Below are 13,744 nucleotides of genomic sequence, written 5' to 3'. Positions count from 1 at the left end.
CTTCGTAGTCACCCAGCGTGGAATCGAAGCAAATCCCGAGAAGATCCGAGCACTGCAAGAGATGGTGCCACCAAAGACGGTTAAGAAAGTACAGTGGTTCACAGGGCGGGTCGCTGCTCTGGAAAGATTCGTTTCTAGATCGCCGAGCGGTGCCTCCCATTCTTTACAATCCTCAAGCGACTGAAGAACTTCTTGTGGTCGGAGGAATGTCAGCAAGCTTTTGAAGAGCTTAGGCACCTCCTTGCTTCCCTCCATTACTCACAAAACCCCAGCAGGGTGAGCTCCTCTATTTGTACCTGGCTATCCCCGGTTGCGTAAGCTCGGTCCTGGTCCGAGAAGAGAACAAGCTTCAAAGACCAGTGTATTATACTAAGCCGGGTTCTGAGGGATGCCGAGACCCAATATTCCAAACTGGAGAAAATAATCTTCGCCCTGGTCATCTCGGCTCGGAGGCTTCGGTCCTACTTCCAGGCCCACACTGTGGCCATACTGACCGACCAGCCTATGAAGCAGATTCTGCAACACTCGGATCGCGTCGGGAGGATTGCCAAGTGGGCAATCGAGCTCGGGAAGTTCGACCTCGAATACCGTCCGAGTCGGCGATCAAAGCCCAAGCGCTCGCTGATTTATCGTGGAGTGTAATTTGCCGGACGATCCTGAGCTCCCACTCATACCAATGGAGGAGACCCCGAGGCAGCCATGGATCCTGTATGTGGACGGCTCCTCAACCTCGGGGTAGCGGAGCAGGTCTTATCCTTACAAGCCCAGATGGGGTAGTTGCGGAGCAGGCCCTACGCCTCGAGTTTCCAGCCTCAAACAATGAGGCAGAGTACGAGGCGCTTATCGTCGGGCTCAAATTGGCAAAGAAGCTGAAAGCCGAGGACCTGAAGTCTTCAGTGACTCCCAACTGGTCGTGAGCTAGATTCTGGGGGACTTTGAAGCAAGAGAGCCATCGATGCAGAGATATCTCCAAAAGGTGCGAGATCTCACATCCACCCTGGGCTCTTAATATACAGCACATCCCAGAACAGAGAACCTAAGGGCAGACCAACTGTCGAAGCTGGCGACCTCCCGCATGAGCGAGCTTCCTAAGGCAACAATGCTCGAATATCTCTAAACGCCCAGCACGGAGGAGCCTGAGCTGACCCTCTACATCGAAACCGAGCCGAGCTAGATGGACGAGCTCATCAGTAATCTACAAAATGAAGCCCTTCCTAATGATGAGCTCGAGGCTCGCCGAATCAGGCGTCTAGCCTCCCGATACATATTATATGAAGGCAAGCTCTACCGAAAATCCTTCACCTCTCCTCTCCTCAGATGCCTCCGCCCGTCAGAGGTGGACTATGCCATGCGAGAGGTTCATGAAGGGATATGCGGGAACCATCTAAGAGGCCGAGCACTGGCCCATAAAATCTTGCGCCAAGGATACTATTGGCCCACACTTCAAAAGGATGCAACGGACTTCGTCCGAAGGTGCGATCGATTGCAGCGGAACGCCAACATCCAGCACAACCTTGGCCCGCTGACCTCGATCAATGCCCACTGGCCGTTCGCCCAGTGGGGGATTGACATCCTGAGGCTATTCTCCCTGCAACCGGGCAGAGGACATTTCTGGTCGTCTCCATCGATTACTTCACCAAATGGGTCGGCATGGCCCAGATCACCAAGCAGAGAAGCGGGATTTTGTTTGGAAGTTAATAATCTGCAGTTTTGGACTCCTCCGCATCTTTATATCTGACAAATGGCCGTCAGTTCGACAACATCCGTTTCAGAGAATTCTGCTTTGAGCTCGGCATTGGTCACCGCTTCACCTCGGTAGCCCATCCACAGACGAATGGAGAAACTGAGGTAACGAATCGCACCATTCTGTAGGGACTCAAGGCCAGGCTCGATCGGTCCAAGGGGCAATGGGTCGAAGACCTTTACAATATCTCTGGCTACAGAACCACATTCCGACTTTCTACCGGCGAGACCCCCTTCACCTGGCATACGGAAGGAAGTTGTCATCCCTCTGGAGTTGGACTCCCCTCACCAAACTGGAACATTACGACGCAGCCTCCAACTCCTCCCAATCAGGGGCAACCTGGACCTCATCGAGGAGATAAGGGAGGCAACCGAGTTCGCATGGTGAGATATCAACGAAAAACGGCACAGTACTACAACCCAGAGTAAAAGCCAAGCTCTTCAAGGTACGAGATCTCGTCCTTAGGAGAGCAGAAGCTTCTCAGCCCACAGAGCAGGGAAAGCTGCCCTGAACTGAAAGGGCCATGCCGGATTGCACAAGTCCAGCGGCCGGGAGCATACAAGTTGGAATCTCTCGAAGGGACTCTCCTCCACGAAGCTGGAATTCTGAAAATCTTTGGATGTATTACCAGTAAAGCCCCCAGGGGGTCTTCAATGATTGGGAATACACTCTTGCCCCCTACTTATGATAATTCGCTTACAGCTCTCCCTTAATTATTCCATACTCTTCCTGATATTGGGACGCTCATGATTTTTAGAAAATCCGACCAAGCTCGGATGTCCGACCAAGTTTGGATGCCCCAGCCAAGCCTGGAACGCCTCGCCACGTCGATGTCGAGCCTCGGTCTCGATCTCCCTCAAAGATCCCGACCAAGATTGGGATGCCCCATTGTTCGACAGTGAGCCCAAGCTCTCTCGATCTCGAATGCGTACCAGGTCGATAGCGAGCTCAAGCTCCCTCGACCTCGTGCTCGATCCTCGACTAAGGTCGGAATGCCCGCTGAGTCGACAGTGAGCCCAAGCTCCCTCGACCTCGGGAAGCGTCACTAGGTCGACAACGAGCCCAAGCTCCATTGACCTCGTGCTCGATCCCTCGGCTAAGGTCGGAATGCCCCGTTGAGTCGACAGTGAGCCCAAGCTCTCTTGACCTCGGGAAGACAACAATGGGGTAGTACCTACGCAGACCCCCTAGCTTGCAGGCGTGCCTGAGGTAGACAACACTTCATAGGGAGCACAACATTCTCCCTGCTCGGCCGGTGCGAGCTATGTTGTAGCGCAAGACCCGACCAAAGCGCCATCCCTACAACAGATAACACCACCTGCAAAGCGGACTACAGGCCAAGGAACACCCCTAAAAATCGACCACATGGCGGAGTCGCTTACCTCAATCTGAGATGACCGACTCCGATGGTGCAAGAGGTATGACCCTACCCAGCACCTATGTCATTACATCTACTTGTTTATATTACAAGACGATCAACAAAACCCCAACCAAGCTCGGAACCCCCTCTGACCAAGGTCGGGATGCTCTCCTGAATCAACCATGAGCCGGGGTTCCCTCGGCCCCATGTGTACTCTCCTCACCACCGATCTTCGGTTCAATCTTCACTCGTTCCGGACCCCTCTGAACGAGGGCCCGGCCGAGTCCAAACGTCGATTCAAGCTGAGACGGCCTGTAACGACGACTTTGAGCTCCGCCTAATGATACTCTAGCCGAGCTCGGAAGTGCCAAGTCACTCACCGTAAGTTCTGATTCTACCTCTTGATACTCCAACCAAGTTCGAGACCAAAAAGCACGAAAGCTCCAACGATAGCCTGACCTCAGTCTATGATCTCTTCGGAGTTAGACCTTAAAGCTTTGACAAGCTTATTCTGGAAGCCGAGCCCAAGGACTCGGCGAAATTTTTCAGAGGATAAACCTAAATGCCTAGCGGGATCTCTTCGGAGCCCGACCTTAAAGTTTGACAAGCTTGTTCTAGAAGCCGAGCCCAAGAACTTGGCCAAATTTTCGGAAGCTAAGCCTAAAGGATTAGCGAGACTTTTCGGAGCCCGAGCTCAAGGACTTAGCGAATTTTCCTAAAGTCTAAACCCGGAGCCTTAATGCGATCCCTAAGCCTGACAATCTAGCGAATGCTACCAGAATCTAAGTCTATGAATTTAGCCGAGATTGAAGACTTAGAGAAATTCGAGGGAGAGGAATTCAACTTAAGCAGCCAAGGTAAAAGTTTACCTACTATGCAAAAAAGAGGCAAGCATAAATTTAGAAAAAAGCTCTCCATTGATAAAAGCCCGAAGGCTAAAGTACAAAATTAAGGTTCGGCCGTACAATGACTTCAATGACCGACCTCATTTACAAAAAGAAAAACAAAACAAAGAAAAAGAAGAGACCAAGTCCTAGGAGGCTGCGGCTTCATCGGCATCGGGGTCGTCCACGATGATCACCTGGGGGTCCTCGGCAGGATTTGGCTCGGGACCTTCCGCGGCGGCCTCAGACGGAGCTTCGCCAGCGGCCTCGGGAATGCCCCCGGCAACTTCCCCAGCGGGAGTCTCTTGAGCCGTTCACTCGGCCGTGCCAGTCTCGGCCTCGGCGACCTCTTCCTCAGCCTCAAGGATTGCGGGGAGATCGAACTCGCTCTCTTCACCGACCCCCAACCTAGGCCGAATCCCCCCGAGGTCAAGCTGGGGGCAGAACCTGTGCATCTGCCTCCGAAAATTTTCGAAGCCGCGGAGAAAACCCATCCACAGCCTCCTCCTCCAATATACCACGGAACTCCTCCGATTCCTTGAAGAGGTTCCACTGCATTCTGGGCCTGCTCCAGTGCCCTTTTCTCTCGTGCTCGAGCTGCTCGATTTTCAGGCGGAGAACCCCGCCCTCATACTTGTGGCCGACGACTTCGGCGCGGGCCTCGGCAAGACGCGCCTCGGAGGCGCGCAACTCCGACCTTGCCAGAGTGTGCGCGGCCTTCTCCTCCGCGAGCTGGTCAAGCGCTGATCGCCGCTCAGCCTCGGCAGCCTCCATCCGCGCGATGGCCTCCGCCTGCGCGGCCTCAGAGTCGGCGAGCCTCTTCTCGGCCGTCTCCAGCTACTTTGGAATCGCCGAGCCTCATTCTTGCTTCCCGAGGCTATGAATACCAGTGTGTCGATCTCGTAGAGATGCTGCAGGAAAAACAACGATAAGTGAAAGTGGAGGAAATGCCGATAACCAAAGCCAAAATGAGAAGGCAACTTACCCCGAGCAGCATTGCAGTACGTCTGATCGACGATATCCCCAAGCTCGATGGCTTCGAACTCGGCTCGGTCGGCCGGAAGCAACGCGCGGCGAAATACTGCGCGCGCGACATCGCTATCTCGGAGGGCCGAACTACCCTCACGGATCGGGGACTCGGGTCACTAGACCCCCTCCTAGAGTGATCTCCGGCCCCCGAAGAACTCGGCCCGCCCGAACTCACGACGGCGGGGCGGGACGCGCTCGGGACCCTAGGGCCTCTGCTCGCTCAGGGCCTCTGCTCGGCTCAGGGCCCGAGCGCCGCAGACGGACGATTGGTCGACCTGCCCGTTGATAGATGGGGGCAGGGCAAGCTGGAGGCGCCGAGTCCGACGCCCCTCCAGAACCCGAGCTCGCGTGCTCGGTGGCTGGGACCCTTTCCCACACAGACCCGGACGTTTCGGCCCCAAAGCCCCTCGCCTCGGCAGGAGCAGAAGTGGAGGCCGACCTGGCCTTCTTTTTGGGCTCGGGAAGAGCCCCGCCAGCCTCGGCTGCCCTCCTCTTCAGTTGGCCGAAAAGGGATGTGTTGCTTGTCACCATGTTGGGAATGTCTGAAAAGAAGAAAAATTCTAAGTGTTAGATTAGTGCTAAGAAAAGAAGGAAAGAAGCAAATAAGGCAAAAGACAGCAAAGTGAAGAAGGAGCAGTGCGACTGCTTTCACCCTCAGGGCGCGCCGAGCTCAAGCTGACGTTCGCCGAGGCCTCCTCGCTTAGGAGGTCGGTTAGAATGATATCCTTCCTGAGACTACGCAGAGCGTCAAAAACCTCTGCTCGTCCGCCGAAAGCTGGGTGAGCCTGTTGAGGGCCTTCATCCCTGGGATGCCCCCACCTCGGGTCAAATCCCACGAAACCTCGGACGAAGGAAGAAAAACCTCCCCTTCCACTCATGAATAGAGGAAGGGGCACCTCGGAAGAGTGACATACCGCCCCGAAAGGTGAAGTAAAGCCACTCTCCGTTCGCCGGGTACAACTTCAACAAGAAGCACCGGCGGAAGACACTCACCAAGGTCGGAATCCCGTGCGCAAGGCAAATGGATAGGAACCCAACGATGGTTCTCCATGAGTTCGGAGCGAGTTGTGCTGGGACGAGCTGGTACTCCACCAGCAAATTGTTCACGAACTCGTGAAGAGGGAACCGCAGGCCAGTCTAGAGTGTCTCAACGTACACCCTGATCCGACCTGGAGGAGGTCTCGTCATCCGATCCTCTGGCCTCGCAGGCTCGAGATGAAACCCGGGCCGGAAAAACAATCGGGAACGGACGAGCTTTAGCTCCTCCTCAGACAGGTTAGACCCGACCTCATTTGGACCAAGACCCATTTCAAAAAGAAGGGCAGAGAAGAAAACAAAGAACGAAGAAAGAAAAGAAGAAGAAGAAGGGGAATCCCCGAGCCAACGTGGGGAAAATGACCAACAAAGGGGTCACCGGAAATCGCCTCAGGGCACCGTCGGGAAGGCTCGGTCACAGCTGGGAAAAGAGAAAAGAAATAGAGGAAGAAGGGGAAGCAGCAACAACAAGCGGCCAAGCAAGACCTTTCTAGGGCTAAGTTAAGGGGTTTATATAGATCCTCCCGACGGCCCAGATCAGCGGAATTGGATCCCGCCTTCTGTTCAGATCGTGCCACATGTCGGTCCCAAAAACCGAAGCGACATATTTAATCTGGATCGACGCTTCGAATACAGAATCAAGGTGCGTCCCATCGGATCTCGGAGCCCCATCATGAGCCCACCATGCGAGGCGGCCTCCACGGGCGAAAGGGCATCGCCCCATCTCCTCTCATTAAAAGTGCCCCGAAGCGCGCGGAATGCCGGAATAATTTAAGGTTTCCTGGCCCCCACCACTGCAATAAAGGCAACTACTTCCTACGCCCGAGCTCGCAAACGGCTCGAACTCGGAAGTCGGAGGGTAGTGTTGGGGGAATATAAATTGTCCCAAAGTAAGTGAGCACATCGCCGGCACATCATCAGAGGCGCCCGACCTCGGGACGCCCCGACCTTAGAGGCGCCTGATCTCGGGACGCCCCGACCAGGCGCCCGACCTCGGACGTCCGACCAGGCGCCCGACCTTAGAAGCGCCCGACCTCGGACGCATCCGACCAGGCGCTCGACCTTAAAAGCGCCCGACCTCGGACGCCCGACCAGGCGCTCAAACTCAGAGCTCGCGACTTGGCGCCCGACCTCAACATTCTCGACCTCGGATGCCCGGCCTCACCATCCACCCGCCGCAATTGCAACTCGACCGGGAGACCATGCCCTGCTACCGCTGCCAACAATTAATGCGCATGGCCTCTGCTGATTTCCGGCTCATTCAACAATCAATGCGCATGGCCGCTGCTGATCTCCGGCTCCCTCAACAATCAATGCGCATGCTATCTATGGATCTCAAGCCCTCCACGGCAAACAGCTGACCCGCTCGGCTACGTCCGATCAGCCACGACGACTCGTTGGCTTCGGCCTGATCTCCTACGGCAATGCATTAATTAATACGATCATGCATTAATTCATACGACAACTCGTTCGCCCCATCACATCACAGGTAATCCTTTACCCCTTTATAAAAGGGGAACCCTTCCATCTTAGAAGGGGTTGGACTCTAAAATTCCTGAGATATATTTCCTCTCCTCTCATACATTTGCCCCCTTTGACTTAGGGCATCGGAGGGTCCGGTGCTAGAAACTCCGGCCACCGGCTTTTTGCAGGTCCTCCGGAGGACGCTACCCGCCGACGGACCACCACCCGCCATCTCATGCCGGAGCTCCTCCTTCTCAGCCGATGGTCGCCCCCGGATCCAATTTCCAGCAACAATCAGAATAAAGTTTCAAATCCAATCACAAATACTACGATCAATTTATGATCAGTCACATATGGACTGTAGTATCTCTTAGTCCATATTGGCTATAGATCAGCTCTACTCTAGTAGTATGTAACAATCTAATATGTCACCCAAAAAGACTAGACATAACGTATTATTTGGGCTCCTTGGTTCTATATATGTATTCCAAGATTTACCTTATGTGTTGCCACCAAAACTTGATCGGGTAGTCGGAAATGCTCTTGGTCAGTTGGCACTCCTGTGAGACAGCGGTTCACGGCATACTCGCTGCGTTGTACACTAAAGAAGAAAGAAAGGCCTGCTAGATTTGCTCTGGTTAGATCCTCCGGTACTCAAGTTAGAAAGAACTCTGGGAACAAAGAGGAATAAGCGAGAAGACCAGAAAAAATAGAGTATGAAAGGAAAAATGCTGTGTATCCTCTACACCCTGTATGTGGGCCTTTGTTTATAGACAAAGAGTCCTCCTGGCCTTTGATGGAGAGATATTCAGACTTCTTTTATCTAGATCAGCCCGAGTATTTGAATTCGAATCAAAAAACGTTCATGTTCCGTCATATGTCACCGTCTGGTCGGCCTATTTTGGCCATAATATGTACTCACGTGAATCCTCGTACAGCCCAAAGGTCAAGCCCAAGCCGTAGCATCTTCCCTACTCCCACACGTCACGGCATTCCATGGTCCGTACCGTCCTTGTGATCCTCTTCCACCTTCACCTCCAACCCCTCCAACCTTTGTCTCTCCTCTACCTTGTTTTCCTCCCATTCTATCACCTCCCTTCTTTTCTTCCTCCTCTCCCTTGCCCCCTTAATTTTCTTCGCCCCCTCCTCCTTCCTTTTTCCCATTATCCTTCGTCGTCGTCATCCTCTTCTTCGCTCTCCCCCTTCTCTCCTTTACTCTTTCCCTTGCCTCATTCCCATGAGATCTCTCTCTCTCTCTCTCTCTCTCTCTCTCTCTCTCAACTGTCAACCTCTGCTCCACTCTTTCCTTCACTCTCCTCACCCCCTATATTCGTCCCCATGCCCTATCAGATTGGGCTTCGCTCGTCATAGGTCCATTTGGGCTTTTGGGCCTAGTTTGAGTTTGGGCTCCAATCATCCTCGGGTCGGCCCAATAAAATTTTGGGGGTTTAGCTCCAGCTCGTAGACTAAATAATCTTTTGTACTAAGCTCAGTAAAAGGATGGATCCAACCTAGCATGGCTTGTTTTCGGTTCTACTCCATGGCTTTGTTATACATTTGTAGCTATTGAGTCTGATGGGAGAAATACTCGATACTCTGACCTTGAACTTGACCGACCTCTCTGTCCTCAGACGTAAACCGAAGCAAATGACTTCAGATCAGCAAACTTCGACTTCGACCGAGAAGTCGTCGGCTTCAGAAAACAATCAACACACGTCGACAAGTACTGACAACCCCAACAATCAACAGTCCTGTCAGACCGTGATCATGGTAGTTCCACATCCCGCATCAGATCTGCCCCCTACTCAACCCACACAGACTAACCTCTACACCACGCCCATACCACCAGCTACTATCTGGCATTATTGTACGTCACGTCGGTCCAGGTAACAATAAGGTTGGCTTCCATATGTAAGGGGAACAACTCAGGAGACTTAAGGTATACAATACACTACCTTTCTCACAAAGTCCTCACATTGCTAAAATCTCTTCTTTTCATACTGTTGCCTCGTTTTGATTTAGGCATCAGAGGGTCTCACCGTTTCCAGCCAACCTTAGGATTGTCCGAGCTGCGCTCTCATCTTTGTTTGGATACGGCGGCAGCAGAATCCTTGCTTGAATATGTATGTTCTTAAGAGAAGTTTAATGTGGTGTATAAAATGGCACGCCTATAGAGAGTTGTACTACTAAATAGGTGCGAGGAACCATTAGATCTTTCCAGAGAAGGATTCATGTTTCTTCGCACGTATCTACCTTGGGATTGTCTGAGCTGCGCTCTCATCTTTGTTTGGATATGGCGGCAACAGATCTTTTCAAGCAAAAGAATGACAGAGCTCGGAGCGCTTTGAAATCTGTGCAATAGATGATCCAGCAGTGAATTCGCGCTAAGGAACGCGAATCCTTTTTCCTTCTTTCCCTAGTCCAATTTTTGCAGGTAATTCTTCTTACCGACCAGTTACTTTTTCCGTATTTTATTCTTCTTTCCATATTTCCTCGTGCCTAACGTACTTCTCACTAGATTTACCCACTGGTAATCGCGAGACTTTTAGTTGGACCAGATCCAACTCTGAGTTGGTGGACCAGTCCGTCCCGAAAACAGCATGGAGGCGTCCGGTACCATGGAGGCGTCGAGGACGATGAGGGGCCCATGAATGAGATGTGTCCACGTGATAGTGCGATCACCAGATGGTAATGAAGTAAGGCCCACGGAGATGGTATGAAGTAAGGCCCACGGAAAGCCCAGGATTAGGATTGGTAATGATCCCATCTATCATCATCCCCTACATCTGATTTTTTTTTTTTTTTTTTTTGCACGTAAGATGCAACCTCAGAGCCTACTTTTGTGAGTCTCAAGACCTTGTGACCCCAAGCTGTTGGCTCTCACCCTGCTGTGTCTGATATGGACGGGTCACGGATCTTCTCATCTCCCCTTTGTTTCAAATAGGGTCCATTCTCCGACCATGGAAATACGGGATTGGATAGACTCCATCGAGATACATCCACCATGGTACGGAGGCCGCCAATTGTGACAAGGCCCATAGTTATCGTGCTAATAAGGAACGGCTAGAGACCCGGCACCGGTTGAGGCACGAACTTGAGACTGATCTCGACCCGATGTGGGCTCCTCGCCAGGGTCCGCGGATCCAATTGATTATTTGGAGTAAACGGCTTTGAAGCGGCGCGTGGCCTTGGCAATCGGGGGAATGAAGGAAGGATAGCGTGGACCGGACGTGGGATCCCTGGTCCCCTTGTGCGCATGTGACCCATCCCAACTGCGGCACGTGAAGGCTGCGGTACCTGTGCCCCTCCGTCTCCCTCCCCACGCTCCCGATCGTACGCCCTCCTTTGCTTCTGACCGCCTGATGGGAATCAGAGGGCCGTCTAGGGCCCGGTTTCCAACGCCTCTGCGAGAACCGAACTGGCATGCACATAGTAAGGGGAAAGCGGATAGTGCCACGTCTCGGACTACGCTCTCGGATCGGTGACAATCCACGTGACGGGACGGGATGTAGGTGGAGCCCCCACAGGTTCCCGCACGCACACCCAGTAGAATCTACCTCCCAAACTGTGCCGTAGAATTGGCGCAGCGTGATCCGCTGCCCTTCCCTCGGTTACCGCGCCCACGGTCTATCATCAGCACGGTGGAGCTGGACCCCTTTAAACGTGGGTCCCCCCCGGGGACAAAGAAATCATGGTCCTTATGAACAATGCGGCCGAGTATTACGATACAAAGAAAAAGCGATCAATGAAAGACACAGGCGACCATGATTTGGAATTAATTAATGACAAAGGCGATGCGATAAATGGGCAATACTTTACATCCCGATGACGGTACCATAATTATGCTGATCATTAGCAGCAGCGTTACCGTCGCCGCTGCTGTCATTTATCAACTGAAAATACTCTTATTATCGCTGCTGCTGATAGTACTAGCAGGAGCACGGGCGGTAATGCTAGTGTTGAAGAGTTGGTTATCCGGCGGTGGCGCCACGTCATCGTCGGCCCGCCAGGCGGAGGCGGAGATGAGGGGACGGCTATGCCACCCGAGCGTCAAGCAACCATCCACCTCTTGGACGCAGTAGCCCTCGCCGGAAAAGAGGGTGAGCAGCATGCTGGCCTGCTTGAAGGCGTTGGACCCGAGGTGGACCGCCTTCAGACCGGCTCGGCCCAACCGGGCCCGCCACCTCGCGAGCGGTTCGTGCCGCTCCACCCGGGCCGCCCCCTCGCAGCACACGATGTTGCAGATCTCCCGCTGGAGGTACAGCTCCGCCGCCATCATCGCCTGCTGCTGCTGCAGCAGCAGCTGGGCGGGACCTCTTCCGCCCTCCAGCGAGTCGAACATGGTGGAGAAGTAGAAGAGCGCCTCCGTGAACCGGTCCAAGAAGGCCGGCTTGTTGTGATCCGCCTCCTGCTCCACCACCGTTACGATGTTGGGCCGGAGTCCCACGATCCAGCCCAGGACCGAGTCGATCGGCGCGGCGCCGTCATCACCCGGGTCGCGGAGTAGGCGGTGGAGCTGCAGGACCGAGTTGACTGCCACGGCCTCCCCTGGGACAACCTGGAGCATCCAGGGCCGCACGTCGTCGAGCCGGGATGCGGCGACCCCCCGGAAGGCGAACCGGACGCGGACCGAGCGGGCGAGCTCGGCGAGGCGGAGGCCGACCTCGCGGAGCGCGTCCCGGCCGTCCGGAGAGGGTGGCCCGATGCCGGTGAGGCGGAGGAAGGGGGGCCCGCCGGCGCGGAGAGCGAGCGCCTGGATCAGGGCTGGCCACTGGAGGCCGTCCATCAGGTTGAAGTCGATCACGTGGACGCGGTCATAGCCGTCGAAAGGCCTCCAAAATCGCCTGATTCGCCATGAAGTGGGCGAACTTTAGGTAGGGGCAGGCCTCGTAGAAGTGGTGGTAGAGGATCTCATGCTCCGCCGCCGATCCGGCGACGGAGACGGTGGAGGAGGAGGAGAACGAATAGATCCGCCTGCAGAGGGCGTCGACGAAGTACCCGGCGACCTTCCCGATCCCGAAGCCGGTGTTCACACGCGTGAGAACGACCCGCATCTCCTTGGTGATGGTCCCCGCCAAGCCGGAGTCGCCGCGCTGGACGGCGTCGGCGCAGCTCATGAGGAGGTGAACTAACCGGATGGCGGAGTCCTCCTCCTCTTCCTCCCGCTGCCGGGTGGCGGCCGCGACGACGGCTATCTGGTAAGGCTGAGGAGGGAGGGGAAAGCACGTGGGATCTGGCCACGTGTCAGCGGTCGGGGAGGCTGGAAGGGGCCCCGCCGGCCGAAGGGAAGGGGCGAGCTCCGTGAGCATGGAGTCGACCCAGGCGGTGAGGTCGGAGGGGTTGTAGTGGACGGCCTCGGCGGCGGCGAGGTGGTCGGCGGGGGCCCCGCCGATGGCCGACTCTAGCCGCTCAAGGCTCTGCGCCACGTGGTGCAGATCCGATGATCGGACACGGTAGCCGGCGCCCGCGAGGAGGCCGTCGATCTCCGCGGCGGAGCATTGCTGGCTGGAGTCGGCGTCGGACCACCCACTCGCGGCCGTGCCCGATCCGAACGGGTACGGTCCCATCTCCTCACGCTCCCAGACGCGTGCCGCAGGGATAGACGAACAAGGAGGAGGAGGAGGAGGGGAAGGGACGGAAGCTGGAGACCCCTCTCTCTCTCTCTCTCTCTCCATCTTATTTTTGGAGACAGGGGGAGAGAGAGAAGGGTGAGTGACGTTGGCACGGGTGACAAGTACACGTGGCTGGCTCTATTATCGAGGTGCAAGGACACGTAAGCACTAACTCGAGATTTTGGGTGAGTTTTTGCTTTTCTTTTCTTTTATTTTTTTATTAATTAGAATTTGGTGGTTGGTTGGTCACTTTGGCTACGCATCTGTTCTTCTCGAGACAGCGACGTTGCTGGTGCCGTTACGAACTTACGATGGTTTTCTTTGTTGAAAACTTGGGTCGAGCACTTGGATTCGAGAAGAACCCCGAGGAGAAAAAAAAACCCATCACGCTGCTGTAGCCACGAGGGGCTTCCAATCCCGTGATAACCCAGGTCACGTTCTCCTATGCGTGGGTCCCCGTTGCTTTGATAGCGGGTTCCGAATATAGGGTCTTTTGCCGCGGACCTACAACTTCCGTAACTTTAAAATCCTATGTGCGATCCCCATCCAACGCCCACGCTTGCACCCACTCTGTGCGACGTGGGCCCTCCATGATTGGTTATTAGGGGTTCATCCG

At 54.6% G+C, this 13,744-nt stretch overlaps 1 pseudogene; it reads right to left on the bottom strand.

The window, feature by feature from the left end:
- Window positions 1-11,262: 11,262 nt before the first annotated feature.
- LOC103697278 lies at window positions 11,263-13,282 on the bottom strand (annotated as a pseudogene).
- Between the last annotated feature and the right edge of the window lie 462 nt (window positions 13,283-13,744).

The sequence above is a fragment of the Phoenix dactylifera genome, unplaced genomic scaffold (assembly GCF_009389715.1).
Source record: "Phoenix dactylifera cultivar Barhee BC4 unplaced genomic scaffold, palm_55x_up_171113_PBpolish2nd_filt_p 001114F, whole genome shotgun sequence".
In the NCBI taxonomy this organism is placed as follows: Eukaryota; Viridiplantae; Streptophyta; class Magnoliopsida; order Arecales; family Arecaceae; genus Phoenix; species Phoenix dactylifera.
Note: the sequence above shows the minus strand (reverse complement) of the source record. Positions and strands in the feature narration are given on the sequence as shown.